A 14,368-nucleotide genomic window follows, 5' to 3' on the forward strand; every position below is an offset into this window, starting at 1 on the left:
GTGGTTTACATTATAATGATGAATATAAATCAAAACAATAAAATTAAAGAACACATAAAACTATTTTGCAATTAAAATGTCATTCTTTAAAAAAAAACAGTTCATAACTGGTTGATCAATTGCAAGTGAAATAAAGAATTTTATGTAAGACAACTGAGAAGAAAACAGAAAATCTATCTACATTTAATATATTTGATACATACTTACATTAATTTAAAGAATGCAACCAACAAATGAGAAATTGTTTTTATGTAACCTTTATTTGTCTACTCAAGGCAATGGAGAACATTCTTTTTTCCAAGTGAAAATAAAAGCAAACACTAATACAACAAAATGTACAATGTGAAGAACAAAGTTAAGTTTGATTTATTATTATAAAAAAACCCACCATTTTACAAAGTGGTTTAACTGTTTTTATGACGCTCATCTACAGTACACGAATGACCTCACCCACCCGTCGGTTTTAAAATTCAAATGTGGGCCCCCGACCACAAAACGTTTGACCACCCCTGGCATTGAAACCAAAGCATATATTCAAGCAATGTGGCGTTACGCACTCAAAAATACTCAAGCGTAAATTTGTAACTTTGAAGTGCGAAAGGGTCATCATTCACTGCTCATGAAAACAAAACAGATAAGGACTAAGGGCCAAAATCCAGGCCATAATCATCCCTGAAAGTGATTAATACATAAAGTGATACATGCTGCAGCTGCGTTAGCCAATGTGGCGTCAACAAATGCGGCTATTTCAAACTGGAACGGTCGAGGGGAGCTTCTCGGAATCGACCCGCCGGCTGACGTTTATTGGCAAAAAGGGGGAACGTTTTCACTCCGATGCGCTCCGTGTGACCGGAATATATTGTCGCTGCGGGATCGGGCCGTGCCGCAAAAAGTCGATGATGTCACTGGGATCGAAAGGGCCTCGTGTAAACAAGGTTCCCGATGACTTTGGTGGATTGCGGTCAATTCATTTGGGTTCCGCGCACAAAACTTTGCCCACCTCTTTTCCAGATTATAAAAAGGTGACAAAAGGGAGCTCTTGAGATGTTGGGAAAAATTTGTGGATTCAAACAGTAGCACTCAAAATTTCCGGTATCAAAGGGAGAAAATGTTTCAATTCTGTTCATCAGTCGACGAAAACGGATCTTCTGCAGATGATGGGCTCCTTTTGCTCGAGCGGGGCGCTCATAGCCTTCCTTGCTCTTCAAGTGCCAGCTGCATGCCACCTCTCCCATGTTGAAATAACCATTAGACGGTGTGAAAATACGAGATGATTGATGGGGCGAGCCCAAAAGGAAACACCAACCGGGGTCACACGCTGACAGACATCGTGGAATGTTCACGCTCCGGTCGAGGTTCAATAATGGGAATTTTACATGGGGGACAGGAACTCTTCGGGCCTCAAAAGACGGGTTTTCCTTTACCTTTAAGAACTGGAATGTGGTGGCAAGGTCAGACTTCACAGCCAAGAAAAATCAAGGCTCTCAAACTGGACTGACAGGGAAATACTCTACGTGTGGGATTGTCTGTGATTGGTTTAACAACTTCCATCCATCCATTTCCTTAGCCACTTATCCTCACAAGGGTCGCGGGGAGTGCTGGAGACCGTCCCAGATGTCAACGGGCAGGAGGTGGAGTAGACCCTGAACTGGCTGCCAGCCAATCGCACGGCACATCGAGACAAACAGCCACGCTCACAATCACACCTAGGGGCAATTTAGAGTGTCCAATTCATGTTGCATGTTTTTGGGATGTATGAGGAAACCGGAGTGCCCGGAGAAAACCCACGCAGGCACGGGCAGAACATGCAAACTCCACACAGGCGGGTCCGGGATTGAACCCGGATCCTCAGAACTGTGAGGCCAATGTTTTACCAGCTGCTCCCCCGTGCTGCCTGGTAACTTAAAAAAAATTGTTATTATGGAATCGATTGCAACCATCCATTGATAGAGTACAAATTTTCTTTTACAATTACAATTTTTACTTTTTATTTTGACCATTTCTTTTGCATCTTTAATATTTTACATTCAGAGATTTGAATTTGTACGTTTATACATCTTTAAAAATGTACTTGTTTTATTAATTTAGATTTTTTTAAACATTTTTTCCATTTTTTATCAGAATTTTGACTTCATTTTGTAATTTAAAAAAATCATTATTTCTTGTAAATATGTACTCTTATTTTTTGAATTGGTAATTGGTATCTTCCAATTATATTTCCCCCTTGAAATGTCACGAATCTGTCTCCAAAATATTGGTTTTCTTTGATGAGGAAGACAGCAGTCTATAATATTGTCCATCAAAAAAAAGAGTAATGACATTTAATACAACTAAAAATAGTTTTTTTTAATATTTGCTCAGCTGCTCTTCTTGTGTGCACGTTTTAGCCACCTGTTGGAAGTATACAACAGACTTGGCTCCTCTCCCTGCCTCTCAGTGGAGCAGTAGTTTCTCGTCTTCACGGGGGATAAAGTTTAAGATGCGTGTGAATATTGTTATAGGGTTGGTCTACGTTTATCGCAGCACCATTTGTGCTCAGATATCTGCTGCTCAGAGCAGTGTTTCTCAACTGGTCCGTGGTGTAATTGCAAGAAGAATTGCAAAAAAAAAAAAGTTATTGACAGTTATTGATAGGATGATTTTTACCCAAATGTGTCAGCAGACCTTTACCTAAATCCAGGTTATCGGACTATGTTTCCTCCTTCTCATTCCATCCGTTTCACAAGTGTTATTAATTGCATTTTAATAAAGTATCCCGCCCCGACTTATAAAATTGAAGTCAGGGAGTCTTCAGGGTCATTCAGCTGCACATATGTCCATGTCTATTGAGTAACGGCAATGCTACCGCATCCTTATGAATTGACTGTGATAAGATATACAACATTCACACAACGGCGATGAAAGAAATGCTCTCTGGAGGATAAAAACGGAGTCACTTCCTGTCTGTTCTTTCAACAATGCAATTCCTAAAAGGAGACAGTGAGCGAAGAGTGTTTTAACTATCATAAGAAAGCAGACGCCTTTTTCAAAATCCCGTTAGTGATGTGTCAAGATTTCATCGAACAACTCAAAAGCTACTTGCTGGAAGGTAATAAAATGCAGGCAACAATGTTCCTGTAGTTAGAATTTGTAGCACTAGAGGGCATTATTGCCCCTGCATGTGTAATTGTGGGCAATTGTCAAAATCGGCAGATTGACTGACACTACCATGCCTCTTGTGGGTAACAGGCAGGATAAACTCGCTCGCTCGAATAGAAATGGGGGTGCGTTCTTGAAGATTAGAATTGTAGATTTGGAGCCAAACCCAAAAAGTTCATCTTGCATAACAAAGACAGACTCGACTTGAGAAAACAAAGCCAAACAAACAAACAAACAAAAAAAACATTAAAATGTACATTAAAAAGTAGTTTATCCTAATACTGGAATAATAATAAACTCGTTTTTAAATTATTTTATTTATTATTAATGTTGTTGATTTGATAAATGATGACTTAATCACGTTAATGTTACATGTGGATGAAAACTGTTAAAAGAGTTAATTAAATAGACAAAAAACCATCAGATAAATGTAAATATAAGTATTTTTTCTTCCCAAAAAATCAGCATTTGATTTTTACATTGCATGATGATATTTACTTTTAAACTATAAATTAAACTTAATTAAAATCCATGTAAAGTTAAAAGTGTAGTTCAATATTCTCTTAATATATATCCAAATAGTATTTGCAATAAATTAATTAACCAATTATTAAATTAGATAAATGAAAAGATAATCACCCTGCCTCCTGCCTGTTGACAGCTGGGATAGGCTCCGGCACTCCTGTGACCCTCATGAGGATAAGCAGCTAAGAAAATAGATGAATGGATGGGTTGAAAAGATAATCATGTCATAAGTCAAAACACCTGCCTCTTTATGTCATATTTTAACATTTTTGGAAAGCATGAAAAATAAACTGCAACTTTTAGCAAAAATATTTGTATTTTTCACAGATTTTTTTTCATGGGAACTTAATAATCACTCAGACAATTATGCTACTAGGCTAACGGAACAAACAAATATAAAAACATTATTTAATCAATATTTTGAAGATTTAAAAGTGTGCTAAATATAACAGGACTGTTGATGACGTAACTGCCTGTTGGACCGAATTACCCCTCCACCCCACCCCCCCGATCTCCAGGATGGTAGGAGGCCATTGTAGCGAAAGGCTGTGCAACTTTCCTCCCACGAAAGCTTTTGTCATCTTTCATCCCACACCTCTAAACTGCCTTCATTTACTGGAGGCCCATAAATCCACTCTTATTGTCCCATAAATGGTTCCTTTTGGGGTGGGATTTATAGTGAGGAGTGGCAATGGGGTGTGCAGCGGGGTGGCGGTGGTGGTGGGGTTCATAAAGCCCACCTTTTGATGTCCTCTCTACTTAAGAGGCGCTGCAGACACGCCTGCACATATGCCGAACCTCTGCTGGCATGCAAAGGGGCATTAAAAAAAAAAAAAAAAAAAAATATATATATATATATATATCTATATATAAACAGCATTTCTGCTTTCAGTCAGATTCATGGAATAGAACAGGCGAGCAGGGTGGCTGCCACTTCCTCTGATGTAATTAAAGTCGCCCATGCAGGGGGTCTTTAAAAGTCTTGTTCCCCCCGACCCCACATCGAATCCTGACCTTTTAAAAAGGAGAGAATGAGGTCTTTTTTTCTGGCATTAAGACGGAATAACGCGGCCCGATGTTTTAATGTGGGTGGTCATGCGCTTTTTTTTTTTTTTCATGTGGATTTTATTATACACGCTCGCTGTCTGAGCCGATTTCATTAGCGAAATGATTAACAGCGATGTCACTTTGACGTGCTGTAAAAGCCCGTCAGAGTTGGATGACAAACTGAAGGAAAAAGTTACTACTCGGAAGGTGGTCCTCTGCAGGACATCCAAACGCGAAGCCAGTGGGTGTTGGATTTTTGACTTTAATGCCTTCTGGACAGTTGCTGTGAGTCAAAACAGGAAGAATTAAATTGGAAATGAGCGCGACAAGAAAACATCTATTAGCAATAGGAAAGTTGAGCTACTAATTTTTTTTTTCTTTCAGGGTTAAAATAAGTTTGACTGGCATTTTTGCTGAGGTGGTTCTAAGGCATGAGAGCCTAGGGCAGCGCCGAGTGCCGGAGAAAAATTCCCTGTGTGTTTTTACACACTGGGCCAATAAAGCTGATTCTGAATTTAGAAAGTCAATTATAATTTATGTTCTACAGTAAATAAGCAATGTGTAGTGAAAGGCAGAACAAAAGGAGGAAATGACCCCATTTTTTAAGTTATCCAGTGTATATTTTTTTCCAGTGTAGCTTAACAGGCTAACGGAAATTAGCATAGATGTACTGTATACAAACCTTCAACCGAGTGATAATTTGAGACACACACGGAGAAGCAAAAATATAAAAAAATAAATACAAACAAGGCAGATAACAATACTTACAGATATAAATTCTCCTTGCTCTGCGTGAATTGTGAAAAAAAAAAAAAAAAAAAAAAGGACAATTACTGGACGTTAGCTTTCGGTGTGCAGTGCTTCTTCTTCTTCCTTTTAATTACCTGCAAACCTCAGTGCTGCCCGGCATGTTGTGGCAAAACATGGTACTACACTTGAAGCCCCTCCATTAGTGCTGACTGTATAACTGTAAAAAAAACATTTAAAAATTGCTTAAAAATCTGTTTAATAATAGTTGACTGCGAATAAGCCGCGGTTTACTGTCAGTTTCCCGTCCCTCTCGATAAACAATTTTCCGTTGTTTGTCTCCCGCTGCCAATCATGACTGGAGAAAAAGATGAGGCGGATGATAGTGACACAGGCAGCTGTAGGGCGGTTACCACGGTGATGACAGCCGGCAGCCCAGGTGCACAGGCAGCTGGAAAGTCAAGGAATGTGTGTGTGTGTGAGAAATGTTTGCGATGCTGGTATCTTTGGAGACAAGACACCAGAGAGCTGCAATTGGACACACAGGTGTGGCGAGAAGGTTCGAGAAAGGACCGGAAGGGGAGATCAACGTCGATAAGGACGCGGTTGAAACAATGCCGCCTGCTCATCATCGAAATATCCGTGTCATTTGGGTTTAAATGTGTTCGTTGGGTTGGGAGACGACATCATCGCCATGGAAACAATTTACGACATGCCCCAAATTCCCGTATTTTCCCAATCCACGCGTTCAACTTTCAACGTCGACCTCCCCAAATGACATTTTAAACGTTGCCCTCCTCCCACATTTCTCCAACGATTCACACCATTTCACCTTCAAAATATTGGTGTCATCCAGGACATCTTTGGAACGACCTTTAATCGCGCACGCCACATTTTCCGCATCGACATTCCCAAATAAATGCTGCCATTTTCCGCACGTTACCTCCCTCCTTCCACTTCAGCACCGTCATGCAGTTTCCAGAGAAATGACACTTGCCACGTTTTATTGCTCTTCCGCGCTACACAAAGCACATTCCTCCCGCGCTGCACCTGTGAGACGGCTACAGATGCCGCTACACCGCCGTCTTTCTTCCCGTTCCCTTTTCCATTCTCATGCATTCTCACCTGGGAACATTCCAACCCCGTCCTACCTAAAGCTGTTCCCTCTCTCGGGGGCTGGAGGCTAAGACGCCGTCATTCACCACTTGGTGATAACCGGCACAATGGGGGCCTTGGTGGCCCCCGGCCGAGGCTGCCTGACATGGGACGACACTGGGGAGCGAAAAGAGGAAAGCTCCCCCCCTCCTCTCGCTCCACTTGTCCTGATTCCCAGTAGTCCTCCATCATTCCCATCTTCCCAGATGATGAAAACCCTGTCAGTGCGGATTAGGGAAGAGTGGCGGGCATCACCTGGGGCAACGACAGCAATAGAGGCTCCGCTGTGTCCATCTTGCCTTCGGCTTGTGTCACTTGAGGGCAATTTGGGGATTTGAAATCAAATGAGAAGATTGAATGAGCTCCCATTCATAGCTATGAAACTATAACACACTTCTAGATGATCTTCTGTCATCAACTAATAATGAGCAAACATCTGTTATGCGACTTCCAGACCAGTGTTTCATCAACCCTTTTCTGAGCCAAGGCATATATTTTACATGTGAAAACTCTTATAGCACACCCCCAAACAAAAAATGTCACAAAAATGCATACACAGTGATCCACCCCATTAAAACAAATGAAAATACTAATAATCCGTTCCAGGCGGAGACAAAAAAATCTTCTTTTGTACTACTACGGTTCAGTAGATAATGCAGTACATGCAGTAGCTACACTTTGACAAGTATTTATTTACACTCTCTTGAGTTAAAAACTTTTTTTTTGAGGGGGGGGGGGGCTGGAGGTCATTGAGTTCAAGCTACCACTGCATACGGAAATGATGATGATCATCTTGTTTCAATGAATCTGGATGTGCATAGTTGAACAAAACCTATTCTGTTGTATCAATGGTAAAAAATGGACCAGCAGATTCCATATTCTGACATAGATAGCTACACATAGATGTATTTGTCGTAAATGAATAATCATTTATAGTGAACCTAAGTCCGCAATACGGAAAAAAAGTATAGTAGCTTGTAGCAATCGCTACATAGAGACTAATATTGAGCTGTTTCTCCCATTTGAAACCATAAAAGCTTCCTGCTTGCCTGTAAAGACTTTTTACAAGATGTTGGAGTGTCTCTGTGGGAATTTGTATCAATTTATCCAGAAAAAAACATTTACCAGGTCCATTCTACAGGACTCCATCCCAAAGGGGTCTGATCGGCCTCTTCCGCAGTATAAATTCATCCAAGCATGCTTTTACGGAGATTGCCTTGAGCGCTGGGGGACAGTCAGACCGGGACAGAGAATTGCCTAGAATCGGAATAATAGAATTGTCCAAAATAATGAAAATTCGTGGATTGTAGTACAATTTCTGAACTTTGCATGGTTTAATCGAGGCAATGGACTGTTCTTGTTTGTTGAAGACTTTTCACCTAAATTTTCGATGAGGAGGATTCCACGGTGGATGTGTTCCCTGGGGTTCGTCAACAATAGGGTTTTTGTCGACGTTGGTGAGTGTGGTAATCGGGCTTTGGTGTCCCGCAAACAATCGGTTGTTTACTCGTCTTGTGACAAAACAAGGACACTCTTCCCATTGAATGAGGCGGTCTTTTGGAGGAATGTCAGGACGTTGCGAGAGGCTGACAATTGGTAATGCCTCAAAGCTTTTCTGTTCCGAGGTGGCTTTTTCGGTTTAACATCGATGGCTTCCCCCTATCCAAAAACTGCACATCGTTGTGCTCCAAGAAATGTACCTTATTCTTGAGACGCAAATGAACCGCTGTTTCTGGACTCAAAGAAGACACAACAATACAACACAGGGACGTTCAAGGATCTGGTGACCCTATTCCTAATACTCAAGTATATGTATTTTTATTTCCACCGACCATTCATCATATGGAAAGCATCAAGTCTCATTCCCTTTTTTTCTGATTGTAATTTACAATGACAGTTTTCGTGCTTTTTGTGCAACTTTGTCAAATCTGGAAAATTCCTCTTCATCCTGTAAGAACCTGGAACCTCTCATCTAGACTTTTATGACATCCCACTTTTACTACTCTCCATATTCCTGTCCATCTCAATCGAACCTCTCAAAGGCTAAGGAGTTAATCAGTGCCTACACACGCTAATGGAAGCCTCGGAATTATAGCGCCGCCTCTTTGGTTACACCTGGTATTCAAATTTAAAAGAGTCCTCATTACATCACTGACTTAGCTGGGATAGTTGGGCTGGGGTCTGGTAGTAATTCCCAGGTCAAGGCTAAAAACCAGAGACGGGCTTTTGCAGTCGGGGTCCCAGTGCTCTGCAGCGACCTGATGGAGGCGATCAAAAACTTGCTTGGCTTTTTTTTCATTTTCATTTTGCACTTTATTATTTTTCTTCTTACCAACTGCTTTCACTTCGCCCACATGTTCTATGAACATACCAAGCTATTTGTTTATTTCGGTCTGGAGGAGGGATTCTCAAACTCCTAAATGCTGGTAAAACCATTTCAAGCGAAGAGAAATTCCCATTTCTGAACTGTGTTTCAGTCAAAGCTGGAAAGAAATCCATCCATCCATTTTCTTAGCCACTTATCCTCACGAGGGTCACGGGATCGCTGGAGCCTATCCTGGATGTCAATGGGCAGGAGGCAGGGTACACCCTGAACTGGTTGCCAGCCAATCGCAGGGCATATAGTGACAAACAGCCGTAATCACAGTCACACCTCGGGGTAATTTCTTCTTCTTCTTCTTTTCCTTTCGGCCTGTCCCGTTAGGGGAAGCCACAGCGTGTCATCTTAAATGAACGCATACTTGTTTGGCAGTTTTACGCCAGATGCCCTTCCTGATGCAACCCCTCTGCATTTAGCCAGGGAGAGAAGCTTACAGCACCTGGTATTCCCAGGCGGTCTCCCATCCAAGTACCGACCAGGGCCAAACCCGCTTAGCTTCTGAGATCTGACAAGGTCGGGGGTTCTCAGGGTTGCATGGTCGAAAGCCTAGGGGCAATTTAAAGTGTCCAATTGATGTTGCATGTTTTTGGAATGTGAGAGGAAACTAGAATGCCCGGAGAAAACCCACGCAGGCATGGGGAGAACATGCAAACTCCACACAGGCGGGTCGAGGATCAAACCTGGGACCTCAGAAATGTGACGCCCACGCTTTCCAGCTGCGCCACCGTGCCGCCCCGAGAAAAATACGTGATTTACAAATTTTATTCCCCTTGGTGGGCCAATAAAAATGGTGGCATGGGACCATATCTGGCCCAGGGGCCTTGAGTTTGATAACAATTTTAGAAGGTCACCTCAGAGAGTTTGTATTTTAGGGGCTTTATTCAATTGCAACCCACAATTTCATGTCTTACTGATTTGATAATTGGGATGATTTGATTTGAAGTGTCATATAAAACAGAACACTTAAAAACTGATTTACAGTGGAAAGTGGGAGACTCCTGCCAATAGGAACTGCTCGACGGAGAAGAGGGGACGAGATGATCCAGAACGAGCGCCGAAGGATTTGTGGGTCGGAGGCAGAAGATGAGACGCGGAGGGGCAGCTGGAGGGGCGGGATGGGCGTCATTCCGAGGCTGGCACAGAAAAGTGTCTTGCTCTCCGGGTGGGAGGAAAAAAAGGGACCTGAAATCGATTTCATGGGGGAGCGGGACACAGAAGGAAGGAAAAGTGGGTGTGTTTGTTTGTGCGAGGATGAGACAGAGTCCAACGTGGATTTAGTGGGTTGGGGGGGGGGGGGACAATAGATGGAGGAATAAAACCGGCCCATTTGCATCACGGAGACGAGCCGCATGAGAAATAGCGTTTTGTCGGGGTGGAAGTCACGTTGAAATTAATATTTGAACAACCGGATGCGAAAGAATCACTACCAAAGTACAGTTCTTTCATCTTTATTTTTAAAATATTTTTTGGATCATCCTTTTATGTGCAATGCATTTTCATGTGTTGTTGGAGTACATAATGTTGGCTTCAGGTGTTGGATTAGAATAATTGCGCATAAAAGAAAACAAGGCTAGCCAACAAAGCCACCATGTTTAATCAATTAATCATGAGACAAACTAATAAAAACAAAAAAATCAACAGCACACTCTCCTATGGACGTTTAATTGAAAGACCACTTCAAAGTTTCACTACATAAACATGTATAATTATCATACCAGACCGCCATTACTTGTTAGTTACTTTGGATCTCACGCACCCCCGTGGAGGTGCGCGCACCACATTTTGGGACTCTGGGACTGCATTGCAAAAGTTTTGATCTTATTCATCAGACTTGAGTCATTTCCGCTTTGTGTACTCCCACAATTAACACAATTCTCGTTTGTGTTTTGAACGTGTTCGAGAAATATCAGCAGATAAAATGATGTCGCTTGGATAGGCGTGTTTTGTTTCTCCGCCCAAATGCATTGAAACCCCCCCCCCCTTCGTTTTGATATTGTCCCAGGGAAATGCCAATTCTGATTCCAGATTCCAGATATAGAGTCACGCTGTATACTCCATGCATGCACACCGGGTATTAAAATACAGATGTGCACTTGGTGAATGCCTATCATGACCGAAGATTTTCCTCGCAGTTGAGTTCTCTGACGCCCTTCTTTCCTTCCTTCCTCCTTCCTTCCTTCCTTCCATCCTGCCTTCCTTCCTTCCTTCCTTCCTTCCTTCCTTCCTTCCTTCCTTCCTTCCTTCTTCCTTCCTTCCTGTCATAGCATGCTTGTTTAATCCTTCCTTCCTTCCTTCCTTCCTTCCTTCCTTCCTTCCTTCATTCCTTCCTTCCTTCCTTCCTTCCTTCCTGTCATAGCATGCTTGTTTAATCCTTCCTTCCTTCCTTACTTCCTGTCATAGCATGCTTGTTTAATCCTTCCTTCCTTCCTTCCTTCCTTACTTCCTTCCTTCCTTCCTTCCTGTCATAGCATGCTTGTTTAATCCTTCCTTCCTTCCTTCCTTCCTTCCTTCCTTCCTTCCTTCCTTCCTGTCATAGCATGCTTGTTTAATCCTTCCTTCCTTCCTTCCTTCCTTCCTTCCTTCCTTCCATCCTGCCTTCCTTCCTTCCTTCATTCCTTCCTTCCTGTCATAGCATGCTTGTTTAATCCTTTCCTTTCCTTTCCTTTCCTTTCCTTTCCTTTCCTTTCCTTTCCTTTCCTTTCCTTTCCTTTCCTTTCCTTTCCTTTCCTTTCCTTTCCTTCCTTCCTTTCCTTTCCTTCCCTGGTTCTCTCTCTTTCCTCGGCCGTTCCCCCCTCTTGGCATGAGCGGCAGCATCTCTTTTAAGGCGCGCATCAAGCGAGCTGTCTGCCTCTTTCAAAGGCTTTTGTGTCCGCCCTTTCTTCCCCTTAATTTGGTTTCCCCAAAACACTTTCCCATAGCATGGCTGTCTCGCACCCCCAAGTCCTCAATATTCCACCTCTCTCTCATATCATACGTTTTTTTGTGTAAAAAATGTAATATTCAAGAACCAGAAACTGGATGTAAATTACTCTAGTGATATATTTTAATTGAATAAGTAAATGGTTTCACTTTGATATTTAGATTTTTTAATTAAATTAAATACATTTATGTATTCATTTTCCCGTAGAAAAAAATGTTTATTTTAACTTCATATCTCTGAATTAAAAAAAATAAAATTTTTGAAAAAGAAAATACACATTTGTTTCAGAATATTATACCAGATTAAATTCAACTATAATTTTGAACTAAAGCTATTCAGTGCGTATTTGACAAGAATGTTTGGATGAGTAAATACACAAAAAAAAAAACCATCATACAATAATAGTCATCTGTAATTGTGTACCTGGTTTTCCGCAACGTCCTTGGCATCCCAAACAAACGATTCTCCAGCCATACAGGTATCTTCTGGAAGCATCCGCTCATCAAATCGTTCTTCTATCCGCCGACTGACGGTAAAAGGAAAAATAGGGACGAAAAGTCACATTTTTGTGTTTTTTTTTTTTCAAAAGAAGCGAAAGAGCATGAGACGTTAAAAATTGCATAGAAGAGATGAAAGCTAGCACGGGCGAACAACGTGTGGAAACAAGCGTGCGGCGTGTGGTCCCCGGTGGGGGCCAAGTGACGGCATTTGTTCCTCGCATGTGTTGCGGTGGTGTCCTCACCTCCGGCGAGCACATGTGCTTTTAATCCACCGTGCATGGATGCACTCCTCTCCTCCATCTGCATCCCTTCTTTTCCCCCTCCTTCTCTTGTGTCTCTTCACTCAATCTCAGACCTCTGCTCTATCTATCTATCTATCTATCTATCTATCTATCTATCTATCTATCTATATCTATCTATCTATATCTATCTATCTATCTATCTATCTATCTATATATCTATCTATCTATCTATCTATCTCTATCTATCTATATCTATCTATCTATCTATCTATCTATCTATCTATCTATCTATCTATCTATCCATCCATGGAACATGTCCTATCTCGCCAAACATCCCAACCCCAAAAACATCCTTAAATTTCAACGTTCTGGAAACTGGTTTTCATTCGGACCTCCGGTCCACTTCTGGGAGGTTTTTGAAAGCCAAGTGCGGGTCACGGAGGGCCGGGCCATCCGCTGTCAACAATGGGATATCGTTACAGGGACAATAGTGAGACGAGATGGTCCTTTAAAAGCTTGTCTTACTGTTTTCAGATGGATGATGGTTCTTGCTAGCGATATGTCCCGGGTCACGTCAAGTGGTCTGCCGAGAAAACCGGCACAATGGGACGACATTTGCTTCTAATTGACCTCCACCCTCCTCAGTATCAGGCCTCGCACAGCATCTCCAGATCTCCGGGTGGCAATTTGACTGCTCTCGCTCTCCCCACCTTCTTCCTCGCACACATGCAGCCTTGCTCTTTTGGCCTGATAGTTTTTTTCTTTCTTTTTTTGACGTAAGAACTTAACCGACCATCAAAGCGTTCACAGCTGGGACCCAGAACCGTGACCTGGGACCACAACTCTAAAGAGACTTACTCTCCAGAGCCGCATTAGAACTCTCGTCTAAAGCTCTGGGCTATAAATCTAACAGGTAGAACCTTCGATCCGTGGAAAACGACCCTCGTACATTGAACGCAATTCATTTCAAATTCTGAAAATATTACAAAAAGAGTAAATCAATGACAGGATTACAGCGACGGAACTTTCACTTTCATTTATCTTTCAAGATTCAAACACTGATCCTCAGAACTGTGAGGCAGACGCACCAATCACGATCCACCATGATGCTAGAGACAAACTTGCCCACATGTCAATGATCAGATAATGTCTGTCTTTGGAGATGGTGAAGCAGTTTGTTTTTACTGCTCTGCCTGAGACTCTACGTCACAGGCATGAATGGATGAACAGATCATGTTTTTTAAACATAGAAATAATCCATTTCAGATGGATTAAGTGAAATCGTAAAATTTCTCCACCGAGGTTGTGAATCACTTGCCTATGATACCTTTGTGACAGGCGCCATAATAACCCTAGATTAAATTTGGTTTTATCAGACTCACCCCATCTAGCTCTGGTCGCGGAATTGCGTTTTGACATATTCTTCTTGGCGAATACCAAATAGTTTAATCGTCAAAAGGTTCGCGTTTTCAGGGGATACCGCACGGAGAGAAGCACTCGGAAAGACCTGCGACGCTGAGGTAAACGTGCAAAAGAAGCTGAAATCACACTCGATTTTCCACAATCAGTTAAACCTGATGTCAAACAACTCAGCGAAATTGTCCATTTATTTGGTTTCCAAATGAGACAGGCCGCGACTTCAAAGAGATTGATTACCTCAGCCAAGCATGCATGAAATCACGAGACATAGTTTCAGTCACAGTGGAATTATGGC

At 41.9% G+C, this 14,368-nt stretch overlaps 1 long non-coding RNA gene and 1 pseudogene across 7 annotated transcripts in view; both read right to left on the minus strand.

Annotated features, from left to right (window-relative positions):
• The window catches only part of LOC133495476 (uncharacterized), a 33,202-nt gene that overhangs the window by 5,745 nt on the left and 13,089 nt on the right, over nt 1–14,368 (minus strand). The window contains exons 4-9 of one of the 7 annotated variants that reach the window (XR_009793587.1): nt 12,336–12,438; nt 5,752–5,908; nt 5,595–5,677; nt 5,479–5,498; nt 3,778–3,845; nt 321–2,966 (exon numbers count right to left, since the gene is read on the minus strand). This is a non-coding gene — a long non-coding RNA (uncharacterized LOC133495476). Of the gene's footprint in view, nt 1–317; nt 2,967–3,777; nt 3,846–5,478; nt 5,499–5,594; nt 5,909–12,335; nt 12,439–14,368 lie in introns of those variants that run through there. The other 6 variants (XR_009793581.1, XR_009793583.1, XR_009793584.1 and 3 more) reach the window with 6 other exon arrangements.
• On the minus strand, nt 9,420–9,538 carry LOC133496117 (5S ribosomal RNA; annotated as a pseudogene).

This window comes from Syngnathoides biaculeatus, chromosome 22 (genome assembly GCF_019802595.1).
Source record: "Syngnathoides biaculeatus isolate LvHL_M chromosome 22, ASM1980259v1, whole genome shotgun sequence".
Taxonomy (NCBI): domain Eukaryota; kingdom Metazoa; phylum Chordata; class Actinopteri; order Syngnathiformes; family Syngnathidae; genus Syngnathoides; species Syngnathoides biaculeatus.